The 17,749-nt window shown below is 44.7% G+C and overlaps 1 protein-coding gene across 8 annotated transcripts in view; it reads left to right on the top strand.

Annotated features, from left to right (window-relative positions):
• Fgf1 (fibroblast growth factor 1) overlaps positions 1-17,749 on the top strand; it is a 112,993-nt gene that overhangs the window by 27,840 nt on the left and 67,404 nt on the right. The gene's annotated exons all lie outside the window — the stretch shown is intronic.

Here is a 17,749-nt window from a genome sequence, read left to right as displayed (position 1 = left end):
ACGAATGTACCATGGTTCACATGCCCACACATACAAACACGCACACACACACATACTCATGCATGCACACACACATGCACACATGCATGTGCACACATAAAAAATAAAAAATAATGTAATTAAAATTTATGTACATATTTATTTTGGTTTATGTGTATGTGTCTTTTGCTTGCATATATGTTAGTGTGCCTGTGTCATGCAGTGCTCGTGGAGACCAGAAGAGGGTGTTGGATCCCCTAGAACCATAGTTATGGATGATTGTTAGCTGCCATGTGGGTGCTGTGAATAGAACCTAGGTATTGTGCAAGAGCAGCCAGTGCTGTTAACTGCTGTTCCATTTCTCTAGCCCCTAACAAGTGGTTAACAAAAACGTGGTATATTTACACAATGGAGTTCTATTCAGCAGTAAAGAAAGATGAAATAATGAAATTTGCAGGTAAATGGATGGATCTAGAAACTGTTATACTGAGTGAAGTAACACAGACTCAGAAAAACAAACAATGTATTTCCCCCCTCATATGTGGCTCCTAGCACCAAATCCTTTAAAATTTTTTTTTTTTTTTTTGTCTTTTTGAGACAGGGTCTCCCTGTAGCCCCAGCTGTCCTGGAACTCACTATGTAGACCAGGCTGGCCTTGAACTCACAGAGAACCGCTTGCCTCTGCCTCCCGAGTGCTGGGATTAAAGGCGTGTGCCACCACACCTGGCTAATTTTTTAAAATCTTAATTTTAATTTTTTAAAAATCTTAAAAACTTTTTTAAAAAGGCCCAAAGGACACAATGGAGAGCAGGGGTCTTTTCTACTTTTAGTTGATATTGTTTTGAACATAGTATCTGGTACAAAACAAATGCTCAAAAGCTAATTGTTTAGCAAAATTCTTGAATTAATGAGAATCTGCTATTAAAAAATTATTTTTACAAGCATTGTGTGACATAGGTGCACTTACATACATGCAGGCAAAAGACTCATACACATAAAAGAAAAATCAATAAAATGTTAAAATATTTAATTTTCATGTGTATGAGTGTTTTGTTTGCATGTATGTGTATGTATCATGTATATGCCGATGCCTACAGAGGCCAGAAGAGGACATCAGATCCCCTAGTTATGAGCCATCATGTGGGTGTTGGGAACTGAAACCAGGTCCCCTGGGAGAGTAACAGGTGCTCTTAACCGCTGAGTCATCTTTTGAGCCCCAAGGAATTTCTTACAGTTCTGGATGTTTGGAAGTCAAGGAACCAGCAGACCTAGTGTTCCATGAGGGCTGGCTTCATGGAAGGCTCTTTTCCCATAGCTCCATATAGTAGAGGGGTGATGTATCTCTGTGGAGCCAGCAATCCCATGGTGTGGGCTCCATCCTTGTGGTCTACTCACCCCCTAAAGGCCCTCACCTCCCAATACCATCTTGGGCCAGAATTTCAATATATGCATTTGGGCGCACACAAACATTCAGGCAATAGCATTCAAATTACTATTAAAATTTTTTGTATATTTAAGTACAAAAGAAGAAGACATTTCTAGGGCTTTTTGTGGTGGGCCAGCTGGAGTGTTACTTGCCTCTGTGCTTCAGAATCACTCAAAGCTGAGGAGACGTCACTTGAAATGCTCCCCATTTCCTCAGCACTGCTTATTACTCACCTTTCAAATATGTTCTTGGTGTAAATCCACCACAATGTGGGTAAGTTAGGAAATGTCCCAGTTGTGATTAAAGTGGGTTGTGAAGTTAAGCAACTACATTTCATTTCAGTCCTATTCTGCCAGCTGTGTGGTCACAGGCGGTTCCTGGGAGCTTCTGGTTCCCATGTATCAATGGCATGTACGTTAGAGGATGTGATGAGGTTAGTGGGGACGAGAGTTCAGAACATGATTGTTACGACAATTATGGAGGGAGAAGGGGGCTTTTTCTCAGAGTTGAGAAACGTTCTTCCATCCTGTTGTGTGAGATCTAAGGAAAATGAATCTTAAAATTACTCCAAATACCCTCTATTTTTTATTACTCCTTTTCCTAATTTGAGGTATTGGGGGTGCATGTCAACACCTTTTAAACAGCTAAAGACAGTTCTTTTTTCCCATCCTTCAAGAACTAGGTTAGTTGGGTTAGAGCTAAATTTAAATAATTCTGTTGTTCACAGCTGCATAAAGAATGTAGCCTTCCTTTCCATTGAGCCAGCTGTGTTTTATAACTGTCTATCCCAAATTCTAAACAAATCAAGAAAAAAAAAAAAAACCCAGGACTGTCTAGATCTATCCTAAATTGTTCTCAGTTTCATAGAACAATCCAGAAATGTTTAACCTCTGCAGCCCAGACCATGGGAAAAGCTGACCCGACTTAGGCACTGTGCCTTATTTGTGAACACAGACTATACTGGCACACATAGTAGGTACTCATTGGCAGACTGCGCTGACACACATAGTAGGTATTCATTGGACAGTTTTGGATACGTAGCATGAACAGACATTTTCCTTACCAACAGCAAGCAGTTGAGAGATGAAACAGAGTACTCTCTTAATCTAAACACTGTCAGAGCCTGTAGGGAGGGTCAGAAGATGACAAATGATTAAATGAACAGATGCTTTTTGAGTTTGTAAGTTGAGTGTGGAGAAACTTTTTCCTTCTAAATCACAGCTCTTGGAATATGTTTACGGTCCTAGTAGAACTGTGGAGGGATTTCTTTAAACCACCATTGTAGGCAGTACGTGTGATAAAGTACTTCTGATGGCCAGGCCAAGTTTCCTCATTTTCAGCTAACCATGGGAAATGCTTAGAAGTCTTACTGTGTGTGTGTGACAGTGTGTGTGACCCTACAGATCACAGATAGTGTGTGTGCATATAACAGTGTATGTTCAATATCAGAGTGGCCCTAGAGATCACAGATAGTCTTAGTGTATGCTTATAACACTGTATGTTCAATATCAGAGCGGCTGTAGAGATCACAGATAGCACATCTGATTATAAGGCAACACACACTGGGCATGAACTTTTCTGGCATTGGCCTACTGCCTGCTGTGTGTAAGAAACCACACTGCAGGTCAGTCAATAAATAAAACAAGTTTTCTTGGGGCTGGGGAGATGGCTCAGTGGTTACAATGCCTGCGTCACAAACTTGAGAACCTGAATTCGATTCCTAATACCCATGTAAAAAAAAAGCTCATGCATTTTTAACTCTAACATTGAAGGGCAGGAAGGGTGGAGACAGGTGGATCTCCAAAGCTCACTGGTAAGCCAGCTTTGTTGGTCGGTAATTACAGGGTTCAGTGAGAGACCCTATCTCAAAAGATAGGATGAGGAGTGACAGTGGAAGATATCCAACATCTTTCTCTGGCCTCTCCACACACACATACAAACATGCATGTGCATACACACACATAAACACAAATAAATAAGATGGGTTTTCTTCTGTCAAACTGCCATAAGATCTTGGAGGGAAAAGACAAGCCGTGTTAATTACTTTTTTTCATTGCTGTGACCAAAATACCTGCCAGAAACACGTGGTCCACAGTTTCAGAAGGTGTTAATCTCTTAGGCTGGGGATAACATGGTGGCGTATGAAGTGGAGACTTGTTCACGTTGTGGCCTGTTCACGTCATGGCTGACAAGAAGCAGAGACTACAGCAAGGGCCAAATGTAACTTTCTAGTACTTCCTTAGGCTCCATAGTCTTCAAAATAGCACAGGGAAGAGGGAGTCGAGGGAAGGTTTCTGAGCCCAGGGTTGGGTGTGCAGGCTTCCTCCAGGGGCAAGGGTGGCAATTCTGGGTGACCAGTGGCCAGTTCTGGGGCTCCAGTGTCCATTCTTCATTCTACTGAAACTCAATGGTTCATCACCAACGTCCCCCTAAAACACCAAGATCATTACTTTTTGGCTGTCCTCTAGGGCCCTGCCTCTTCATGAGGCTTCTCTGAGATAGTACATGAATGGTGGTGGTGATGGTGGGGAGATTCTTGACAAGCCGAGGAGCCCTCCACAACACCCTCTTTTCAGGCTCCAGGTTGTTCTCCCAGAAGAGCCCCCATTTCCTTCTTTTCCACTCTCTACCATGTGCCTCAGTACAGCCTGTTCTACACAGCCCTATTTTTACTGCCTACCAGATAGTCTATCATCAGGCAGATGGCCATCCCTTAGTCAAGTGGCATCCAAAGGGGAGTTCAGCATTTGCTCTGCAGACAGCTTCATTCTCTTAGCAAATTGCTGTTCATCCATGCCTTTAGTTCCACCCCCACCCCTCACCCCCAATCTGAGTAAGGTTTGATTATTTGTCAACCAAGTTATCTTCAAGGCTTCAGAGACATCCTCTCTCTTCTCTCATGGTTTGTGCTTAGGATCAAGTTTGGTCAATTTGAATTCAATAACTACTGCACACCTGGGACAATCCTGGGGCATAACAGTGAAAAGGAAGTGTGTGGGCCCTAGTCTAGACTAGCACACAGTAAAGATTGACAAAGTGCTTGGAAGATGACTGAGTTGGTAAAGTTCTTGCCTCTTGTTCATGAGGACCTGAGTTTGATCCCTAGAACCCACATAAAATGCTAGGCATGATAATATATTCTTGCAATCCCAGCTCTGGGGAAGTGGAGTCAGAAGAATTCTTGGGCTTTGCTGATCAGCCAGCCTAGTCAAATTACTGAACCTAGGCCAATGCTAAACCTGGTCTCAAACGAGGTAAATGACATTCCTGAGGATGACCTCTGAGGTTGTCCTCTGGCCTCCACACACAGGTGTACACACACCTGCATTGAAACATACACATTAAAAAAAAGATGGACATTAAGCAAGGACTTGAAGATGAGTGACATTTTCAAAACTAGAAATATAGGGTGTTGCCCTCCCCAGACTCTGTATAGCCTTTCCATACACCTTCTACCAGTAACCAGAATCTTTCCCATAAAAAGCTTTCCAGAAGCATTTTCCAAATTTTCTTCTAAAAAAAGAAAATCTGTACCAGCTCCACTTCTGTTTGCTTGCAGATAAAGGTCTAAGTTCCTTGGAATGTCTTCTATGATCTAACTTCAAACTAGCTCACGCTAACCCCATCTCCCTGTGAAGTCCTCTGTTCCATGGCCTCAGCTTTAGGCTGGAGAGATGCCCTCTAACTACCAATGGTCTTTGCCCAAATGACTCTTTTATTCTGTTCCCACATGTGCACGGCCTGTTTGTCCTTCTGGTGGAGACACCACATTTTCTACAACAGCCCCCTGCCCCTTTCTTTCACTTCAGCACCTCTGGTACTGCCCTCACAACTCTTGGCAGAGCCTGACATGGTGTCTGTGATTTAACTTCTCATCTTCTCTCAAAGACATAGAGAGCCGGGCACTGTGCTGAGCACTTCGTTTCATTATCCAGTTGCATCCCAGTAACAATGAGATAAATGAAGCTCAGTATAGTCACCTGGCTGTGGATTTTAATCCAGGAAGCTTCACTTTGAAGTCCACAACTCACTCCACCTTTCATCTCTTGCTATGCCCAGCCAGATTCTTTATTCATAATATCCTGCCCAAGGGTGGCTCATTGACAAGACAGGGAAGCCCAGGACAACCTCTCCAAGGTCATACTGTAAGTCATAGCCATTGAGACATGACAAATGCTAGTTGTTAGTGTCCATATCTTCTCCTGCACTTATTAACTAGCACCTGGGGCGGGGGAACAGTTTCCAGTGGAAAAGTAAACATTTTCAGCTGGTTTGGTGGTGAAGGATTAAATATTTAGTTCAAACTCTTTGGGTTTGATTTGGTTTGGGCTGTGACATGTCCCATCACAGAGTCCTGCTAGACCCAGCCTTGCTTTTCACATAGCTGCCTCTGCCAGAGCCTAGAGGTTACAGTATTTAAACAAGTGACCACCTCTTCCCCTCCCTTCACTGGACTGGACATGTCAGCTTCTTTAGGGAAGGAGAGTAGTGTGGCTCCTAGGCCTGCCCTCAAATGGTCACCCTGCTCAGATCCAGACAGTCCTGCTTTTGTGAGCATGGGTGGGTGGGTGGCCCTCTGCGGCATCCCAAGTCAGTGTGAGCAGAGCCAGAATAGTTGGGTTGGGAAAGTTGGGAAAGAGAAAGAGGTGGAGGAGAGTATGGAGACACCCACCAGCAGGCCAGCCAGAGTGCCCCCTCCATTTGTTTCTGGGGCATGAATGAGGTGGGAGCTGGAGGGTGAAGTCCAGAGCCTGGGCAGGCTTCCCAAGCCTGCTACATCTGTAATGCTAACCAGTGGTAGGAGGACCGCCTACACTTCTCTCCCCCTTCTTTTTCCCCAACAGTCTGGCAGGAACTAAGAGGTTGGTAGCAGCTACAGTTTGAATGTCTCCATCAAAACTCATGATGAAAGTTCATCCCCATTGTGAGATATTCAGAGGTGGTACCTAGAAAAGGTGACTGGGTCACAAGGGCCTCAAGAATCTTCACAGAGTGATGGGTTACAGTGTTATCTCCAATATAGGTCTCTCCTTTCTTTTATTTTGAACCAGAGTCTCTAACCCAGATAACAGTGTTATCTCCAGTATAGGTCTCTCCTGTCTTTTATTTTGAACCAGAGTCTCTAACCCATAGGAGCTTCAAACTCATATGTAGCCAAGGAAGATGTTTTTGAACTCTGAACCTCCTGCTTCCACCTCCCAACTGCTGGGATTACAGACATATGCTACCTCACCTGGTTTATGCCGTGTTGATATTATATATACACCAGGAAAGCACTCTACCAACTAAGCTAACATCCTTAGCCTCCAGGGTAGGTCTTTTCTTTACATTTTTTACATCTATCATCTATATATCATCTATCTATCTATCTATAATCTATCTATCTGTCTGTCTATCTATCCTGCCTGTGTGCGCATGTGTGTTATATGAACATCAGAGGACAACTTGTGGGAGCTGGTTTTCTCCTTCCATCATGTGGGCATGTGGGTTCTGAGGACTGAACTCAGGTCATCAGATACAGCACCAAGAGCCATCTCACTAGTCCCAGGATAGGTCTTTTCAAAATATCATTTTGGCTCTGTGTCTAGTAGGTCTCTCTTGCCACGTGATGTCCTGTGCCGCCTCTAACTCTAAAGAAAGTCCCAATTAGCTGTGGTCCCCTTGACCTTGGACTTCCCGTCCTCCAGAACCATGAGTTAAATAAATCTTCATTCTTTAGAAACTATCTCAGGTGACATTCTGTTTAGCAACAGAATATATACTTGCTTTGCTTCTTTGCTTGGCTTGAGTTTGGCCTGGCTTATCTGTCACATAGACATCTTTACATGATAGTGTGTCCTCCATATCTCAGCTTAACTGCCATGTTTTGGAGGGACATGCCAGAGGATGCACAGTCAGGCAGATGAATTGATTGAGGAATGAGTATATACAACCTTGTGCAGCACACCACTTTCTAGGCTGATTCAACCATGCTATGTTGCTGGGGGCCTCATGAAACCTCACACTCTGTCTTAACTAATAACAATGCTTGAAGTACAGCGGTGTTGTTGGTTTTTTAAATATTTTATTTACTATTTTTATTTTTTCTATTTATTTATTTATTTATTTATTTATCTATTTATTTATTTTGTCTTTTTGAGACAGGGTCTCCTTGTAGCCCCATCTGTCCCGGAACTCACTATGTAGACCAGGCTGGCCTCGAACTCACAGAGATCTGCCCGCCTCTGCCTCCCAAGTTCTGGGATTAAAGGTGTGTGCCACCACTCCTGGCTATTTTTATTTTCTGTGTATGTGTGTATTGCCTGCATGTAGGTAAGTGCACCAGTGTTGTGCAATGCCCTCGGGTGTCAGAAGAGACTGTCGGATCCCCCGGGACTGGAGTTATGGACAGTTGTTAGCTACCATGTGGGAGCTGGGATTCAAACCCAGGTCTTCTTCAAGAACAACCTGTGTTCTTAACCACTGAGCCATCTTTCCAGCCCCATGTGTGGTGTTTTTTTTTAAGGATCAGAAACAGGTTTTGAGAAGTTGGGACTTGTCTGATGCCCCTCTGACCATTGGAGCCATAGTCCTGTCCATAGTTCCCCTGGGGGCATCGGCAAGATCCATGATGTCACTACAGATCCAGTCCTATATACCAGAATCCTGAGGTTGAGCTTGAAGCTGAGTTTCATTCAACAAAATCAGTGACTTCCATCACATTCCATGTTGAGTGGTACGGGTTACAGTGGAACTTCACCAGAAGTTAGTTGCCAAGCCACGTCTGATTTCTTGACCCTGGGCTTGGTGCAGGTCAATCTGAAAAGACATCACAGGATGAGGCGTCATGTCCAAAGAGTAAGGCTTGCATACAGCCACACTGGGGTCACACATGGCACACTTCAGTGCCATGAAACGAAGAGAAAGACCAGTGTTCAAGAAATGAGCAGGCAAGGCTTGTCTCCGTGGATCTTCTCCAGGATTGCTGAGGAAAAGCTCACTGTGTACTTCTAGAGGAAGTCTGTGGGTGGAAAGGACCCTGAGTGTCTGAGGATACAGGGAGGCTCTTGAACAGTCACTAATGTCGTGGACATAAAACTTTACTTATACTGGTAAGCAGGACTTCCCAGGTAGAGGGGAGAGGCTTGGAGGCAAATATGCCATTTCTAGTCAGATCACTGAGTTCTAAAAACTCTGGCAAGAACAGAGGCAGCCAGATGGATACAGTAAGCAAGGGGGCAGGCAATAAGAGATAGGAAGATGGAGAAGCAAAGAGGAGCCTAATGGGAAGGTCTTACGGTCAGTAATCACCAGAGCAAACCCGCAGCAGGCATCTGTGGTGGCCTTTCCTAAGGAGGAGTGGGCCACTCCTCTGTCCAAGGTAAACAATTCCTGAAGTAATGTGTATAGAAGGTTCCCAAGTCCAGGCTGGGGATACAGAAGGCCTGGCTCAGGAAGGAGGATATCAGGGTTGAACGGGAGGGGTGAGGGTGTGTGTGCTGAGACAAGGCAGCTGTGTCCCAGATACTGAGGCAGAGCATAAGGGCAGATTCAGGTTTTGAGCTCCCTTCCCACGAGAGCCTAAGATGGGCACTTTGTGATGGGCCTCTCAAGGCCTCTCAGGAATAATAACACATTTTATACTATATCAGAGATAATGCCACTTAAAATCTATATGGCAGTGTCATTATTTAACATTTATACAAGTAGCTTTGTGCTAAGTACTTGACGCTAATGTTTAAAAGGTGATATTGTTTAGCCAAATTCTCATAGAAAGTAGTTATGAAATCCATACCTTAGGGTCTTTGGCCCTACCTACCAACAGCAACAACAACAACAACAACAAAACGCCTGGAGAACAGGAGGAAATACTGGCACACCAATGGTACATGCATCAAACAACTACCCAACACCACAGCTATCACTTCCTGGATGCCTGTTTTCCCCAGAAACTCTGAAGGCAAATGCTGTACAGTCTGACTCTATAGATACATTACTTAAAATCTGGTGTACCTGGGGTGATGATGTACTTAGCACCCCAGTGGGTCAGGAGCTTAGCACAGTGCCCATGGTTGGTGATATGAGCTGGGGAGCCACCATGCCTGGACTTGTCCTATGCCCAAACTCCCTGCCCTGACCATCAGGCCATACTGTGGTTTGTTCCTTCTACTGGGCTTGGCAAACAGAAGCCATAAAAGAGTCACCAAACTGCAGGAAAAGGAAAACTTGTCTCACTGCCTTGGACACAGGATTTACCTATGCCTGGGCTCACTTGGTTATCATCTCAGGCATGGGTCCTTGAGTGTGGAGTTAGGTGACCCTTGCAGGAAGATCTCAGAGCTCTATTTGCTTCCTGGTTCATAAGACTCTTGTGCTATAGGGTCTTTCTCTGACCCGTCTCTTCCTTTTCCAAAACTTCCCTTGTGATTTATTCCAGATTCTGTAGCATCATCCTTGACCTTCAACCTTACTCTTCCCATACCTCCTCCCATCTCCTGGAGCATGTTAACCCTTCTGCCTTACTCTGCCTTCTTCCAAAACCTTATTCATATCTTAATCACTTCCTGGCTCTCTTTACACCTCCATCTCACAAAAGTTTTCCCAGAATTCCTGCATGTTAAGATGACAATACGGGTGTGGGGGCATGGGGGAGGTTGTGTGGGAAAAAGTCTGTTGGACATGTCTCCTTGCTTTCCTTTTGACCCTCTGGCCTCCTCCATTCACTGAGGGTTGCACACGGACAAGTGCCTCTTAGCTTCCAGCTTCTGTCATCATCCTGTATCTCTTTACCCTCAGCCTTGAACTCTTGGCTATCTTTTCACAGTTTTCCTTGGTAAAGAAGGCAATTATAACCAATTAAATCTTCCCATCTCTTTCAGACACCCTTGTTCTCTCCCTTCCCAGTCCCTGAATCACCCTTTCCAGTCACACCTCTTAAAGCCTTCCTGAAATGAAGAATGGGACTTGGCACTCTCTGCTCCTGATTTTACTCCCCATTTCTGAAAGACATTAAAATCTCAGCTTGGAAATGTTTCCTTACTGGCAAGGCCTTTCTATTGGAAATGCACGCTCTCTCATGTCTCAGCTGACCTTCTCCTCATTCAGCCTCTCCCTTCAGAACCTCTCTTTTCTTTGAACCAAAGTCTTAACTCAGCCCAACTCCTCCACAAAGTCCCACCAAGAGGAATTTTAAGGGCTGGGCATGGTGGCGTATGCCTTTAATCCTAACACTTGGGAGGCAGAGGCAGGTGGATCTCTGTCAGTTCAAGGCCAGCCTGGTCTACATAGTGAGTTCCAGGCCAGTTGGGGCTTCAGGGAGACCCTGTCTCAAAAAGACAAAAAAAAAGAAACTTTAAATTAAAACAACCTGCCATCACAATATATTTGTAATTCTTATTGATTGCCAGATACTATTTGTAGCATTGAATAGAAGTGCAGAACCTGCTCAATATGGATCTCCTTGGTTCTAAGTTCCCCTAAGACACAGAGAGGCCTGTTGCATTTGTACCATCCACATATCCTGGAGGCCTCACCCCATGCTGAGGACTGGGGTGGGGCTCAGTGATACAATGCTTGCCCAGTGTGTGCAAGGCCCTGGGTTTCTTAGCCTCCCCAACACCATTTTAAAAAGAGGAGGGGCTGGAGAGATGGCTTAGTGGTTAAGAGCACTAGCACAGTGCTCTTGCAGAGGACACAGGCTGGGTTCCCAGCACCCACATGGTTTTAACAGTCTGTAACTCCAATTTCAGGGGATCTGACATCCTCTTCTGGCCTCCAGGGGCATTGCATGCACTTGGTGTACTTACATGCAGGCAAAACACTCATACACATAAAACAAAAATAAAATAAATTTTAAAAAAGAAAGAACAAAGAATTAGGTCACCATGAGACTGTACGTTTAGGATGTGAGCTCCATGAGAGTGCCTCTCATCCAACATTTATTGTTTTTAAACTTTTATTTGGGCTGGGCATGCTGGTGCATACCCTTAATCCCAGCATTTGGGAGGCAGAGGCAGGTAGATCTCTGTGAGATCAAGACCAGCCTAGTCTACATAGTGAGTTCCAAATCAGCTGGGGCTGCAGGGAGACCCTGTCTCAAAAAGACCAAAAAAAGTTTTATTTATTATTTTTATTTTATGTGTATGAGTGTATTGCCTACGTGGTTATAAGTGCACCCATGTTGTGCAGTGCCTACAAAGGTCAGAAGAGGGCATCAGATCCCCTAGAACTAGAGTTAAAGACAGTTACCCTCCATGTGGGTGCTGCAAACCAAACCTGGGTCCTCTGCAAGAGCAGCCAGTGCTTTTAATCACTGAGCCAACTCTTCAGCCCATCATCCAACACTTATAGAGACCCTAGTATGTGCCAGGTCTTGTGTTAAGCATAATGCACATAACAAAATGAAACAAACAAAAATCTCTGGCTTCTAAAAACTTATTTTCTAGTGGAAAATGTCATTTTTAAATCATTCTATTATTATCCACCTAATACTAGAAAGTAATAATATTACTTTAGAACCGCCCCCCCTTTCTAAGACAGGGTCTCATGTATCCCAGGCTGACCATAAACTCACTATGTAACTAAGGATGACCTTGCACTTTCTGAGTGCTGAGGATTACAAATGCTTTACTGGTTTCTGTGGTGCTGGGGATCAAACCCAGGGCTTCATGCATGCTAGGCAAACACTGTACCAACTGAGCTACTTTCCCAGCTGCAAGTCTTGAAATAACAGAAAGCTAGGAAACTGGAAAAGAGAATGAAATGAGGCATTTTAAAACAACTTTCTAGAGATTAAATTCACACACTGTACAGTTCACCCATTCAAGAATATACCCCCAATGACTTTTAGCACATTTACAGAACTGTGCAAATACTACCACTACTAACTTGAGAGCATTTTCAAGAAGACAGATCTATTAGCAGTTATTTCCTAGTTCTCCCCTGCCTTTACTCCCTGGCAGTCATGGATTTATTTTCTGCTTCTGGACATTACATGTAATGGAATGCTGTAAGATGCAGTCCTATTTGACTGGCTTCTTTCACATCACGGTTCATCATGTTGCAGCATGTATGAGAACTTCACTCCTTTATGGCTGACTAATCCATATTCATCATTTGATGGCCATTTGGATTGTTTCTACTTTTGGGCTCTGATGCATAATCTATGAACACTAGTGGACTCACTGTGCAAGAGTGCAACCCTTTTTTCTTTTAGGTACTTAGGTGTGAGACTGTTGGGTAACTCCAAGCTTCACCATTTGAGAAACGGCCAAACTTTTCTAAAGTTGCCGTACCATTTTGTATTCCACCAGCATTGTGTTAGTGCTCCATTTTCTCTACATCCTGGTCAACACTTGTTATTGTTTACTTTTTCCCTTAAAGTCCTCTTAGTAGCTGTGAAGGCATCCTGGACTTTGGATTTGCATTTTGTTGGTGGTTAAAGATGTTGAACATCTTTTCATGTGGGGATGAGAACATCTGAATTATGTTTGTGAGGCAGCTCTTTACTGGGGTTCCCAACATAATACCTGAAGGATATCAGTTCCACTAGCTATGGCCCAGCAAGAGGAACTTTTTGCAAATATGAAGCAATATGCTTTCAGACCTCCTACCCATTCTGCTGCTTATAAACTTTCTCAGAGGCTGGGCCAGTAGGCCTATCACAGGAATCAGAAAAGAAAGGTGGGGGGACAGAATAAAGAAGGCAGTTTGTTCAACTGCCAAGATCTGTGGACATTACACTCAGCTCAGGTGATCTGAGAAATGGCTTGCACTCCCACTTTACTTGAGTAGAGTGAGGAAGATGCCTTGCAGAAGCTCAATGGAACTTCCACCACTGGAGGGGTGTTCTAGTTTGTTTCTCCATTGCTGTGACAAAATACTCTGACCAATACCAACTTGGGGAGGAAAGGGTTTAATGGCTCACATCTCCCAGGTCTTAGTTCATCAGGGAGGCCAAGGTAGGAACTCAGGGCAGGAACCTGGAGGAAGGAGCTGCAGTACAGGCCATGGAGGAACACTGCTTACTGACTTGTTCCCCTGGCCCATCCATGCTCAGCCTGCTTTCTTATACAATACAGAACAACCTGCCCAGGGGTGGCACCACCCACAGTGGTCTGGGCCCTCCCACATCACTCAAAAATCAAGAAAGTGCCCCATAGACATGGCCACAAGCCAGTCCTATGGAAACAATTCCAAAATTGAGGTTCCCTCTACTGAGGTGTGTCAAGTTGACAACTAAAGCTGTCCAGCACACAAGGACACAATGCCTGTCTGCAATGAAGTTTAGAACAAAGACAAGGTTGTAGAGGACGATCTGATGGGGGTTGGCTTTAGCTATACAAACATCCTGATAAGTTGTGGGGAACATTGAAGACCACGCAGTCCTGAATCATGGGCACTGGGTGTGCTGAGAGATTGAACGGATGTATCTGATGGTGAGTAGGTGTATTATGATGTTGTTCCCACATGATGTGAGCCAGAGGCTGCTATGATGTGACCCTACAGTGGGGCCAGGGGCAGACCTCTTGGGTGGGGAAGCATAGGCTCATGGCCAGAAAGAGTTGGTCAGCTAAGGAGCCGCCCTCGGCCCCAACATAGCCATGAGAGACCAGCAGCCCCTAGCTTGAGTCATAAAGGCGAGGATGTGCAGATTGAGGCAGGCAAAGGGCTGAAGTCAGGAGCATGGCCCCTGGAAGACCTATCAAGAAGACAAGTTCTTCCCTCTGGGGGGCAGAGGGCAGAGTGACTGACTTCTCTCTACCCAGACACCTCCTCAGAGAGGGACAGAGAGGGCAAAACTGGAGGCGTCTGAGGGGCACAGTATTACTTAACAAGTCAGATGAGAGCCAACGTGTTTTCAGCTACCTAGTAGATACAACTACAGACCAAGTATGAGAAACAGTAGCTAAATTACGTGGTGAGTCCAGGGATCTGGCTGTTACTGCCTGGCTCAGAAGAGAGCCTCCTGTGCCAGGCTGATGAGACGATGTGCCCCTTCAGTGTTACCATCTGCGGCCAATTTTCAGGGGTAGCTGGAGTCAAAGGAGAATCTAAAGTGGAGAATCTCTTCCCTTTGACTGGAAAAACTGGTCTGAAGTGGATGTTCCTGTTGACTGTGATGGCCATTTTCTCAGAGCCACTTGAGGCATTTGGACAGGCCAGGCTGGAGAAAGAGCAGTCCTCTACAAGTGGCCTGCCTGGCTTTTTGTTCCAGACACTAGGCCAGTTCTCCCCACATGTCCTGAGTCTTCCCAGCAGCCCTGTGAAAGAAGATGCTGTTATACATCTTTCTTTTTTTCTTTCTTTCTTTCTTTTTCTTTCTTTCTTTCTTTTTTCTTTTTTTTTCTTTTTTTCTCTTTCTCTCTCTTTCTCTCTCTCTTTCTCTCTCTCTTTCTTTCTTTCTTTCTTTTTCTTTCTTTCTTTCTTTCTTTTTTCTTTTTTTTTCTTTTTCTCTCTTTCTCTCTCTCTTTCTCTCTTTCTCTCTCTTTCTTTCTTTCTTTCTTTCTTTCTTTTTCTTCTCTTTTTTCTCTTTTTTGGTCTTTTTGAGACAGGGTCTCCCTGTAGCCCCAGCTGGCCTGGCACTTACTACGGAGACCAGGCAGGCCTTGATCTCTCAGCGATCTGCCTGCCTCTGCCTCCTGAGTGCTAGGACTAAAGGAGTGCACCATCACCACACCCGGTAAAATATTGGGAAACTGGACCTCCTCCCATTATGCATATTTCATAGACAAAGAAACTGGAGCCTTGGTGAGGACCTGGGTAAGTGGTTGGACCAACATTTGGTCTAACTGTAGAGGCTGGGCACTTAGCCACTGCGTACACTGCCTCTCTGTTCTGCTTAAAAGCTGCTCACAGATCTCAGCAAGAGCAGTTCCTTAAAGACAAATACAAAAAAATGCTGCCATTTATAAGTATATACCCATTTCACAAAAAGGATAGTTAATCAAAGTGGTAGAGAGCCTGAGAAGTTATTTTAGCCATTCTTACACATACACAAGCCGTTACTATATCACACTACTCAGTTCAGATGGCGCATACTTCTATCCATGCATGCGTGTATCCCTCCATCCATGCATCCATCCACCTTCTCATCTCATAGGTGTTGAGCCTACTATGTATTTGCCAGGCACTGGGGGCACAAATGGCTAGGACGTTCTCCCTGTGAGGAGTGCAATCAGGAAGAAGCCCCCACCCTGCAGACAACAGTATGCACAGGTACCAAGAATGTGATTCTCTGCATCCTGCCTGTGCTGGTTAACTTTTATCAATGTGACACAGACTAGAATTATCTGGGAAGACGGAACATCAATGGGAGAATTTCTTGTGGCCATGTCTATTAGACATTTTCTCAATTGCTAGTTAATGTGGGAGAGCCCAGTTCACTGTGGGAGGTGCCATCTCTAGGCAGGTGGGGCGAGGCTATACAAGAAAGCTAGCTGAGAGGCTGGAGAGATGGCTCAGCAGTTAAAAGCACTGGCTGTTCTTGCAGAGGACCCCAGTTCAGTTCCCAGCACCCACATAGTGGCTAACAACTATCCATAACTCCAGTTCCAGAGGATCCAACACCCTCTTCTGACCTCCATGGGTATTTCATGACACAGGTACACTCACATACATGTAGGCAATACACACATACTCGTAAAATAAAAATAATATTTTTTAAAAACAAAGTTAGCCGAACAAGCCAGAGGAAGGAAGCCAGTAAGCAGCATTCTTCCATGGCTCCTGCCTCTGTTAGTGCTTGAGTTTCTGTCCTGACTTCCCTTGATGATGACTGTAACTGTAGGCCGAAGTAAACCCTCTTCTCCCTAGGTTGCCTTCGTTCAGTGTTTTATCACAGCAACAGAAAAGCAAACTAGAGCACCCCTCTTCTTCCTTCTGGTCTTGTCACTCTTCAAGGACTGCCAGTCAGTGTCACTCCTCACTCCTTATTTTCTGCTTGGTACCTTGATAATGGAGAGAATTATCCTCCAAAGCACAGTCTACTGTTTTTCTTTCCTTGTCCCTTGGTGTGTGTGTGTGTGTGTGTGTGTGTGTGTGTGTGTGTGTGTTGTCTGTAAAGTCCTACTACAATGTGGTCCTGTCAGTTACGGAGACCGCAACTGATTCACAAAGGTATCCCCAAGGCCTGACTCATCTCTGGTGCCTAGCTTATTGCTTGAATGAATAAAGGTTGCAACCAGATTATGCTAGTCCTTGAATACCAAGCTGAGAAATTTTGACTTTGGTTTGTAGGCAATAAAAACTAACAGGAGATTTGATCAAGGGTAATGCACGATCAGATCTGTGACTTTCAAGGAAAAGGCTGTAAAGAATGGCATGAGGTAAGGAGACCAAGATAAAGATAACAGAAGCAACTGCCACTGATAAATTGGGAGTTCATTTGTCTCAGCTATGGCAATGATGACAGGAAAAGAAAATGTAATCGATGGGTAAGTAGAATCCCGAGGAAATGCCTGTGAGTGGTGGGAAAGCATGGCCAAGCCTGTACTGTGGGCGACTTTGCAATTACTGTGCCACCACTAAGCAAGAGGGTCGGACAAGAAAGGGAAGACCCGGCTGTGCTCCTGAATGTGAAGGGGAGGACCTGGGTGTCCTCCTGGGTATGTGCCTGTAGACTGTCTAGAGAGGCTCCTTGGAGGTGGCGACTCTGGGAGATTGGGGTGAAGGACAGGATGGGATTCAGGAGATATGGTAGACTCTAGGGTAAACAAGGGCACCTAGGGAGAACACATACATTAATGAAGACTAACGAGGAATGGCGCCTGTGGTTGTCACACTTCAAAGAATGACTAAAGGAACAGAAGCCAGTGCAGGAGACTAAGCGGGAGGAGGTAAAGTGAAAAAGCTAGAAACGAGTATTACTGGGGAGACCAGAGAAGGGAGAATTGTCTGGGGTGGGATTCAAAGTCTTGGCTGACTTCCTTCAGAAGCTCAGATGAGAAGCTGAGAGGGGGGTAGGCAAGAGAGCCCCAGGAGAAATCCTGGAGTAGGGGGGACTTACACAGGACAGAAGGCAATGTAATAGGTCTTTAGAGATAATCAGGAGACCTGCAAGTGCCAGTGAACAGTGAACAGGGCATTTTAAAGGTGCGGAGGTTTCCCCCTTGGAGAAACAGCGGCAATAGAAAAATTAAGGTTGAGTTCTCCTCGCCCACCCATTCTACTCCCAGAGGTCTTCCGCTCCTCAGATTTCTATCTATGTACCTACCCACACATGAACTGTTTCTAAATCAGTTGTGCGATAATTCCATACATATTGTTCTAAAGATTCTTTTTCTGTACTCATAACTGTACGACACCTAGGTTTCTTTTTTGTGCCTGCTTGCTATTTGCTCAGATAAATAATTTATTTGTCCGCTC

This window comes from Nannospalax galili, unplaced genomic scaffold, assembly GCF_000622305.1.
Source record: "Nannospalax galili isolate Female #2095 unplaced genomic scaffold, S.galili_v1.0 scaffold1077, whole genome shotgun sequence".
Taxonomy (NCBI): domain Eukaryota; kingdom Metazoa; phylum Chordata; class Mammalia; order Rodentia; family Spalacidae; genus Nannospalax; species Nannospalax galili.
This window is presented reverse-complemented; position numbering and strand designations above follow the sequence as displayed.